Here is a 10957-nt window from a genome sequence, read left to right as displayed (position 1 = left end):
CAGAATGAATAAACATACAGGCAGGAATGTCACCTATGATGTGTTGAGGTAGAGTTGCATGCTTCTCCTTGACTTTAAATGAATCACTTTGTGCCTTTGAGCATGTTTCTTCTTTCGGACTTGTACTCCCCTATGATGTGCTTATTCTAATTCTTGAGCAGATTTCTCACCTTGTTCATGTGCGCTTTGTTAGAAACTGCTGAAGTTTTTTGAGGCATTATGACTGAAAAACCTCTTGCTGTCTAAAAGTTTTAAAGACCCTTAAAACCAGTGGGGAACGCTAAGATTTAATGTCTCCCGTTCTACCCACTCGCTTTTATGGAATGAATCAAAACCTCAGCCCCCCAAAGTTTTTTGAAGTCCTCTGTGAAGCTGGTCCTAGGTCATAGACTAAATGGAGTCAACCCGTCCAAGATGGCGGCTCCCCGAGTGGATGGGCAGCGAGCGGGTCAGGCTGTACGCTCACTTTAGCTTGTGCTAACATGGTTTGAAACCCTGGACCTGTTATTTCAGAAACAGTTTAAACACAGCATATCCACCCCGTGTCCATGTACTTTAGGTTTTTATCTAAATGAGGCAACAATGACAGACCCTGACTCTTCAGGATGTCAAAGTGCTATTCATAACTAGCCTGGAAAGGTCATCAAATAGATGCTTTGATGTCTGCTAAGAAGGACTATTAGCCAGAGTCTTGACTCTGTGTTCACCCAGATCCTGGGATGTGGGAGTATTTTTATTCCCTCTCAGTTTCTTTACCGCGCTGGGATTCTGATGTGCTACCAAGCTTTCATTTGTTGAAAAGCCCTTTCATCCACCCTGTTGACTGTACTGTAAGAGTCCCTCCTCCCTCCTCCCTTACATTTGGGTCATCCTGTACCAAAGGAGGAGGTTATCTGGGCTGTTAAACCTTTGACTTGGTGTCTTTTGAAGAGTGCATTTTGCATTTTGTTATGTCAGGATTGTAATTAGATCCGTTAATTAAGGGAAGAATGAACTTTTCCCAAACTCTGAACCTCTCTGAATTTTTGATAAGTTTGCTTAGGCCTCGGCTGACCTTTGCTAGGGGCTATGCCACTGCTCATTAATTGGCAAATTTTAATGAGGAGAGTTTATGAATGTGCTGGCCTTGACAATAAATAAAGCTGGCTACCAGTCCCTACCTCCTCCAGTTGCTTCAAACTGTCCAGTGTTTTTTGACTAGTGATTATTAAACTTGGCACACTGAAATCACAGTTTACGGTATGACTGAGCCATAGCTGCCATTCTTGGGCCTTGGCTTGGATGACTTCAATTACAGTCTCAGTTTGGTCTTAGAATGATCTCGTTTATACTTGCTTTATGAAAAGGTAAACTGAGGCACGTGGAAAGGAATAACGTGAATGTATGAAGGTAGTAACATGAAACTAGTTACTAATAATGGTGTTGAGCAGGAATGATAACAGCCACTATGGAGCTGGGTTCTAACTGTGTGCTGGCCAACCTCCCAAGCTCTCCACATGTATTACGTCATTTAATACACAATGTTATCCTGTATGGTAGGAATAATTGCCCGATGTCATACAGGTGAGGAGTGGTAGAGTCAATATTTACACCTAGGTTGCAAGATGTTTTCTTCAGTTTGGATCAAAATGGCCCAACGCTATGATGCACATGCTGTGGTTGGCTGTAGTGCTAATCTGAAATGGAGCAACCTATAGGGGGTGGGGCCAAGATGGAGGAAGTAGGTCATTGTGGGTATGTATGCCTTTGAAGAGTATATTAGAACCCCCGCTACTTCCTCTTTCTCTCTCTGCTTCCTGGTCACTATGAGACAAAGAGCTTTATTTCACCAGGCCTCCCACCCCCACCATGACATCCTGTCTTATCTTAGGGTCTGAAATAGCGCAGCCAAGTGCTCATAGCTCCAAACCCCTGAAACAGACAGAAAGAAAAACAAATCCCTTCTTTTAAAAGTTCTTCTTCTTCTTCTTCTTCTTCTTCTTCTTCTTCTTCTTCTTCTTCTTCTTCTTCTTCTTCTTCTTCTTCTTTTTCTTCTTCTTCTTCTTCTTCTTCTTCTTCTTCTTCTTCTTCTTCCTCTTCCTCTTCCTCTTCCTCTTCCTCTTCCTCTTCTTCTTCTTCTTCTTCTTCTTCTTCTTCTTCTTCTTCTGGTATTTCGCACAGTGATGAAAAGCTCATTAACACAGCCCCCAAATCAAGACTCCCAGTCTTCCTAAGTGGGTGGCAGGCCTGAGTTCCAACCAAGTCTGACTCATCTATTCTTCTCACTTTGTTCATTTGCTTCATTGATTTGGCCTCGTGCTGGGGGTTGTTCTATGTGTGTGAATCTAATTGCGTTCTTCTAAATGAATTACTATGGACTTATAACAATATCTACAACATTCTTTGGCAATTGAAAGCATTTAGAATACACAGGACACTACAATTCAGGTTCGCCTCTCACATATGCTCATAGATTTCTCTCCTTGATCACAAGCATTTCCATTGACCCTGAGCTTTACAGTTATGCTCGTGTGGAGGGGCAGTCTTAGGCAACCCTCTTCAGTGCTCCTTTTAAGTGTCCTCTGAAATTCTAGAACTTTTACTTACTATAAACAGTGGTGCTGCCACTGTGATTTTGCTTTTTCTAATTGTGTATGACAATAATGCTAAGAGTTAGTAGCTACTCAGCAGTTTAAAACATGCACCGGCAGCCCAAATTACTAGAAGCCGGTAACTTTTCTTTCTTTTCTTTTTTGGTTTTTTGGTTTTTGAGACAGGGTTTCTCTGTGTAGCACTGGCTATCCTGGACTTGCTTTGTAGACCAGGCTGGCTTTGAACTCACAGAGATTCACCTGCCTCTGCCTCCCAAGTGCTGGGATTAAAACCACTCCTGGCCTCTTTTTCTTTTTCTTTTCTTTCTTTTTCCCTTCTTCTTCTTCTTCTTCTTCTTCTTCTTCTTCTTCTTCTTCTGCTGCTGCTGCTAAAGACATCTTCCATCTTTTCTTGCAAAATGTCATCATTTTTAGAATTTCTGTTTTTAAACATTGCCCTAAATGACTTCTTAGACTTTACCCCCCACCGTTGAGAAGATAATTTGGCATCACTGGGCAGCTGGTTCCTTTGGGGGCAATTCTGTCTACATTTCATCCTTATCATGCTTTATTTAGTATGTGTCTTTACAGAAAGGATGCAAAGAAGCAGAGAGACTGTGGCTGTTTTTCTTAGGGTAGACTAAGCAGGCATTTAAAAAATGTAATTTAAATTTTTTCTTTTATTTAAGATCATAGTTACTTCATTTATTTCTCCCCCTTCTTTCCTCCAAATTCTCCTATATATCCTTTTTTTCTCTCTCTCAAATTCATGGCCTCTTTTTTTTTTATTAATTATTGCTACATTCATAAGAGAGAAAGACAACCTAATAAAAAATCTCCGACACTAAGGCACGAGAAGTCCTCTTTGGAGTTATTGGTCAGGGTTACTCAGGAGACTCTCCAAACATATAGACTATAGCTGTCATGGTATCAGAAAGTGCTATGCAAGCTCTCAAAGGAAGGAAGCAACTAATAGTCCTACCAAGCTATGACATCTATGAACCCAGAGTGCAGTAGTGGCACACATACCTTGGTGACCAACAGCTCTCTAATTGGACTTATCACCCATTCATGAAGAGAATAATCATGACTACTTCTGGAAAACTAACCAATTACCTAGGCCTAGTGAAATCATGGATCTTGAAGGAGAACCTTCAACCACAACTTTACCAAATCAGCTTTTTTTGTTTTTTGTTTTGTTTTTGTTTCTTTTTTTGAGACAGGGTTTCTCTGTGTAGCCTTGGCTGTCCTGGACTTGCTTTGTAGACCAGGCTGGCCTCGGACTCACAGCAATCCACCTGCCTCTGCCTCCTGAGTGCTGGGATTAAAGGTGTGCGCCAAGACCACCTGGCTCAAACTAGCTGATAGTTTAAAAAACACACTCATTGAGTATCTCTAAAATAACCTGTGTATTTGAAGACATATGCTTTATGAGATTTTAGCACACTGAAAGCCCTATTACCCTGAGCATCATGTATGTAGACTGTTAGATGTGGAAAGAGATAATTTTATACCCTGAGGGGAAGAAGAACTTACTTGGAGACACATTTCATATTAACGTCAAGGACATATCCGAAGCTTAGGCATCTAAGTCTCAGGTTGTAGCATTTTTTTGTTTTTGTTTTTGTTTTGAGACAGGGTTTTTCTGTTACACAGAGCCCTGGATGTCCTGGGCTCTCTCTTTGTAGGCCAGATTGGCCTCGAACTCACAAAGGTCCGCCTGCCTTTGCCTCCCGAATGCAAAAGATGTTGCTAGATGCATTAATCTGGGGGCATAATGAGAAGTTATTAGAAGTCAGTTCAATATATTTTTTCCACAAACATTATTTTATTAAAAATTCTTCATTTTAGCTGGGCATAGTGGCGCAAGCCTTTAATCCCAGCACTCGGGAGGCAGAGGCAGGCAGATCGCTGTGAGTTCAAGGGCAGCCTAGTTTACAAAAGTGAGTCCAAGATAGCCAGAACTGTTACACAGAGAAACCCTGTCTTGAAAAACAAACAAACAAACAAACAAACAAAAAATATCATTTAGCTAGCTGTGGTGGTACACCTCTCTAGTCCCAGCACTCAGAAGACAGAGGCAGGTGAATCTCTGTGAGTTTGAGGCCAGCCTGGTCTATAGAGTGAGTTCAAGAACAACCAGGGCTGTTACACAGAGAAACCCTGTCTAAAAAAAAATTGATAATTTCATGCTCCGGTGGGTGGCTTCATACCCCTGCACACACTCGTTCAGTTCTGCTAGGAACTCCTGAGTCGATGACAAAGTGCCTCTCAGAATTTTTCATCTGAAAAGAGAGAGAGAGAGAGAGAGAGAGAGAGAGAGAGAGAGAGAGAGAGAGAGAGAGAGAGACCATTTTTGCCTTGGTGCTCAAGATGAGTCCCTAGTTCTATCTCCGAAATATTGCTTGTGATAACATATCCAAGGGTGTAACAATTCCAGTGGAACTGGTCATCCAGAATAGACAGGCTCAAAACAAACAAACAAACAAACAAACAAACAACCCCCCCCCAAAGCAAAAACAAAAACAGAATAGACAGGCTCAGACTAAAGTGGTACTGTCTGCCTCTGTCCAGGGCAACCACAGCCTCAAAGAGGGCTGCAGTTGTAGCTGAGTGGTAGAATTCTTACCCAGCATGCTCAGAGTCCTTGTTTTATTCTCCTGCAGGACGGACAACAAACACCACAACAGAGAAAATTCCACTCAATCAAGTGAAACCCAAACCCCGAAGCACACACTCACCCCTGAAATCCCTGGAGGAAATCCCAAGGGACTGGATGAGACAGAAACAAAACAAAACAAAACAAAACAACAACAAAACCCACCCACTGTGCACACTGGATATACTATTTTTGATGAGACTGTCAACATCATTGATCTTTAGCTGGAGAACTCACTGGAAGCATTAAAAATTTTTGGGGTGGTGGGGACAGACACAGACTGCTATCTCTTCTGGCTGCCAGGTGGATGGCCATCAACCTCATGATTTCAAAGATGAAATCCATCATGGCAATTAAATACCCACCTAAGTAAAAAGTGCACAGGCAGGTATTTAGTAAAGGACCATTTGACACCAGGGAGATAAAAGCAAGTGACGAATAAAAGAAATTCTGTCACAAAAAACCAAACCAAACCACCACCACCGCCACTGCCGCCGCCGCCGCCGCCAACAACAACAACAACAACAACAACAACAACAACAACAGCAAAGAAGTACAGAGGCTGAGGCTGGTTGAGACCAAGTGGAAGTGGGGTGGGGTGGAAAAGTCTGAGTATGATGGGAATGATCTTTTTTTTTTCTTTTTTCTTTTTTTTTTTGGTTTGTCGAGACAGGGTTTCTCTGTGTAGCCTTGACCGTCCTGGACTCACTTTGTTGACCAGGCTGGCCTCGAACTCACAACGATCCACCTGCCTCTGCCTACCACGTGCTGGGATGAAAGGCGTGCGCCACCATGCCCAGCCTGCTTATTATCTTGATAGCAATAATTCCTTTTGTGAGTGTATACATCGACACTGGTTGAACTTTTCCTCTTAAATATGTGCCATTTGTTGTGTTAGTTTTATCCCAATAACGTTATAAAGTTAGTTAATCACTGCATTGAAGGAGCTGTTCTACTAAGAAACCTTGAATTTAGTACTCTACACTACTTCTAAATCCGAACTATATATTACTTTTCTTAAATTATGTTTACATTAGAACTTAAAAAAAAAGATGAATTGTATCAGTCTTATTTCTCTTTATGGCCAAGTGTCCATAAGTAGAGAAGGACCCCATGAATGTGCTTTATTGCAAGTGTGTTTCTTATCTTGTGCATCTTTCATTAACTATCACCCCAACTCTAATAATAAATCCTACACTCAAGCATGTTGGTACTTAGCCCTACATTACTCCGGCAGCTAAAATCCAGACCTTTCCCCCAGTGCGGAGAGGTGTGCACTGAAGTCAACGAGAAAACCTCCATCTCTTCAAGAGTTTGGCCAATTCCTGAAAAACTAAGTTTTCAGTATCCTAAAAGAAGTAAGCTTAGTTTTCAGTTTCTTAAAAGGAGCCTAGCATCTGGCTAAAAGAAGTGGTAGATCAAGGTGTCCCCAAACATGTCAACTGCTTTCTTGGGCTTGACTTTTCCAACACACGGTATTGGTTCATTGGGTTTGAGTTTTTATTATTATTTTTGAGCCGAGGTACTGTGTAGACCTGGCTGTCCTGGAGCTTGATGCTAACCAGGATTGCCTCGGGTTACAAAGACTCATCTGCCTTTGCCTCCTGAGTGCTGGGATTAAAGGCGTGCACTACCATACCCACTTGGGTTAGATTACATTTAATAGTGCTGCCTGTAACTGCACTTCTGAAATTGGTTGCTAGAAGCCATTTTGCACCTTACCGCTAACTTACCAAATGTGGCTATAATTTTGTTCCAAATGTTAAATATTTAATCAACTCTAAGATGAAACCCAAATGTAATTCATTAAGCAACTTAGTGTTGAGTCAGATGAAACCGACATGAAAAATGCCTTCTCATTAGTGTCCGTCGGCTTCATTGGTTCAAGAATTCTGGCTGATGGAATGAGTAGCAAAATGATTTTCCATCCAAACAAACTGAGTGTGCCTGAATAAAAATAAAATAAAATAAAAGCCAGGAGGTTTTTCCAATTGCCTTTTGCTAATTGTGATGGATTGATTTTCTATGCTGCGTTAATGTTCACAAAACTCTCCTTTGGTTAATCGAAAAGATGAATGTAGTTAATGAGCGTTTTTATTTCAAAGTGTGCACACAAGTAAAGATTGGAGAAAGTCCCATGGGAGTATGCACATGCACGTGCAGAGGCTCACTTAGAATATGGAGGAAAAGACAGACATGCTGCAGTTTTTATATAAGGACCCTTCTGAGTACTTTTTTTTTCTTTTTTTTTGTGAGAGGTCTCATGTAACCTATGCTGGCTTCCAACTCTCAGTGTATCCCAGGATGACTTTAGACTTTTGGTTCTTCTGTCTCCTCATCAAGTGCAGGATCACAGGCATCTATAAACCGGTTTTATGTGGTGCTGGGTATCAAACTCAGGGCTCTTGCGTGCTGAGAAAGCACTCCACACAGTGCTCTATGTCCTTAGATGCTGAATATTGGCATCATATTTTATCCTTTGTCTCCAGGTTGTAAAAAAAGTCCATCTCTTGATATGTAATAAATAGCTAAAGATAATTTTGTTGTCTTAAGTAATAATTTTGCTTTCCTGTTTTTGTAGTAGCAGATTTAGGGAAAAATTAGTGGTTAAGACATGAATTAAGAACAATCACACATCACCGGGTACGGTGGTGAATGCCTGTAATCCCAGCACTCAGGAAGGCAGAGGTAACTGGATCAATGTGAGTTCAAGACCAGCCTGGTCTACAAAGTGAGTCCAGCACAGGCAAGGCTACACAGAGAAATCCTGTCTTGAAAAGCAAAACAAAACAGAACAAAAAGAATAATCACATAGAGTTTTTAAAACTAAAAAGTCAATAAAAAGAGGGAGAAAGAAACACTGTAAGGGAATCTTCTGTACATCCTAGGATTACAGATACAACCGCTAGTTTTCAGCAGGGTAGGGGACACCTTGCTTTTGTGTTGACATGCTAACATTCAGACAACATGGGCTGGGTTAAGTTGGAAGAAATTCAGCATTCCATGGAAAATGGCTGTCTTAAAAAAATTTTTTTTTGAGACAGGGTTTCTCTGTGTAGCTCCGGCTGTTCTAGAACTTAATCTGTAGGCAAGGCTGTCCCCAAACTCAGAGATTTTCCTGCCTCTGCCTCTCAAGTGCTGGGATTAAAGGCATGTACTACCTTATTTTCAGGTGAGGAGTAGTGGTACATGGCTGTGACCTCAGAATTTGAAGGGGATACAAGGGAATCAAAAGTTTGAGGTCAACCTGGCATATGGAGAGAGCTGGAGGTTAGCCTGGGTTGCTAACAAAAACTTCCTCAACAGGTTTCTGGCTGTCTTTTGATGGTGGCTGTTGCAGTCAGTTTCCATTCTCAAGTTTCCAGAGAAGGGAAGATCTTTTTCTTTTTTTCTTTTTGGTTTTGGCTTTTTATAGACAGAGTTTCCCTGTGTCACCCTGGCTGTCCTGGATTCGCTTTGTAGACCAGGCTGGCCTAGGACTTACAGAGATCCACCTGCCTGTGCCTCCTGAGTGCTGGGATTAAAGGCATGTGCCACCACCACCCGGGGGGAAGATGTTTTCTTTCCTTTCTCTTTCACCGCCTTTTTTTTCCCCCAGGAAGACATGTTTTCCTCCTTAATTTCTTAGAGCAGGGGCTGGCAAACTCTGACCCATGGTTCAAGTCTGAAAGCTGGCTATATATAAGCTGTAAGTTAGAAATAGATTTTATATTTTTAAATGGCTTAACATTTCACGTGATAATTGTGTTGTGCTTTCAATGTATATAGCAAAGTTTTATTGGGACATGACTACCCTCATTTGCTTGCATAAAAAAAGTGACAGAGCTAAGCTCTTGAGACAGAGATAGCATGGCCACAAAGCCTAAATGACTTGCAGAAAATGTTTGCTGAACTTCACTCTAGATCATAACACAGATTCTTACTAAAAGTTAGTAATAATTAAAAAAAATTACAGCTGTGTTGCAACCTTAGATGTTCATGTCAGATTGGCTTCTTGATTCTTTCTGGGGCTGTGTCAATCTGGCTTAGAAGTCGTCAGCCCTGGATGGCCTCCCGCAGTTCTCATACACAAGGAAAGGGACATAATTTCCCCTGTCCAAGGGATTTCTCCTGAGTCCTTTCTTACTGTCCCCAAAAGAGCTCTTGCCAGGATGGCTGACAGTGAAAATATTGGTTCATTTGAAGAGAACTCTGGGGTTTAGCCTGGACCCGGGATTACTCTAAGACTAATTATTTAATAGTGTCTTATCATTTTAGTCCCCAAAGTCTGGTTCTCCAATTTTATGATCTAGATTAGATGCAAAATAATTTAGTACCATAGTAAAAAAAAAAAAACAAATAAACAAAAAAACAAAGCTCTTTCCAAATAAAGGGACTCAAAACCATGGAATATACTCCCATGTAGGGTTGCTCTTATCCAGTGTGTTCATGGCACTCACCTGAGTTTACTCATGTGTTGACCAATGTACTCAGGGTTATACAGGGATCAAATGGAAGCTGGAACGTGGACCTGGGCCGATGCCAAAGTCTCTCTTTTAAGAATTTCTTCCTGAATAGATATATGATTTCTGGGAAATGTTCTAGGCCCATAGCTTTCCATGTAATAACATTTGGCAACTTCAGAGAGTAATTCCAGAGTCATACTCTGGAACTAGGGCGACCTGGGTTGAGTCCATGAGTTTTCCGGCTGTTAAATAAGGCAATGCTAGTGTCTGTTGGTGTCCCTGTGGCTTCATGTAGAAAATGACAATGATAAAGATACTTACAGGCAAGCTGCAAAGACTAAGCTAACCCATTTGTTAGCACCTCACAGTGGCAAGTGCTCCACCGCCATCAGCTATTATTTTATTCTAACTGGATAAAAATAAGGATTTTCAGTTTATTTTTCTCACCAAAAAGCACTCGTTTCTCTAACATGATTCTAGGTTTAAGCTTTTTCTTCTTAAAGCTCAGATGCACACTATTGAATTCTCCTTGACTTTTGCTGCACCTTTGAAAGCCACCAAATGCATTTAAAGGTTGCATTGAGCGAGGGACACTTGGGGAACAGCATGTGACAACCACATCTTCTTCTTCTTCTTCTTCTTCTTCTTCTTCTTCTTCTTCTTCTTCTTCTTCTTCTTCTTCTTCTTTTTTTTGGCAAGGTCTTGGGAGTTGATGATGTTCAGGGAAAAGGAGGCTTCGATATGCTCTTTGTGAGCCATTAGGCACAAATCATCAGGCCAGCCCTGAAGCACACCGAGGCATTTGTAGGTGTCTGTACTATCAGCAGCCTACAATAAGCCCATTCTGATCACCACAGACTCTTAACATCTCATTTCTAGGAACTGCAGAGGTGGTTGACACTCCATTTCAAAGAACAGGCTGAACACATTGCTTTCTATGAAGACATTAACAAATGTACTTTTTCAAGTCCTTAAATGCTTCCGTGTGGGGCAGTGATGTTAAAAAGCCACGGCGGCATTAATGTGTGTGGTGCAGCAGTTTTAAATAGTGAGATGGGTTCTATTAGTTTCATAACAGTAATTTCCAGTATTGACAATGCTCTGGTAGACGTCTGTATCCGTATGCACAAATACCTAATTTATTAATGATGTATATTTATGCCACACCCTGTGGGACCGCCAACACATTTTGCAATTATGTCAGTGTGTCCTGGATCACTTCCCCATCTTTTTTCTCCATCCTCCAGTGAGGTCATTTTCATATAGTTTTCTTTTTGTTGGAC

This window comes from Acomys minous (genome assembly GCF_964271855.1).
Source record: "Acomys minous genome assembly, chromosome: 14".
In the NCBI taxonomy this organism is placed as follows: domain Eukaryota; kingdom Metazoa; phylum Chordata; class Mammalia; order Rodentia; family Muridae; genus Acomys; species Acomys minous.
Note: the sequence above shows the minus strand (reverse complement) of the source record.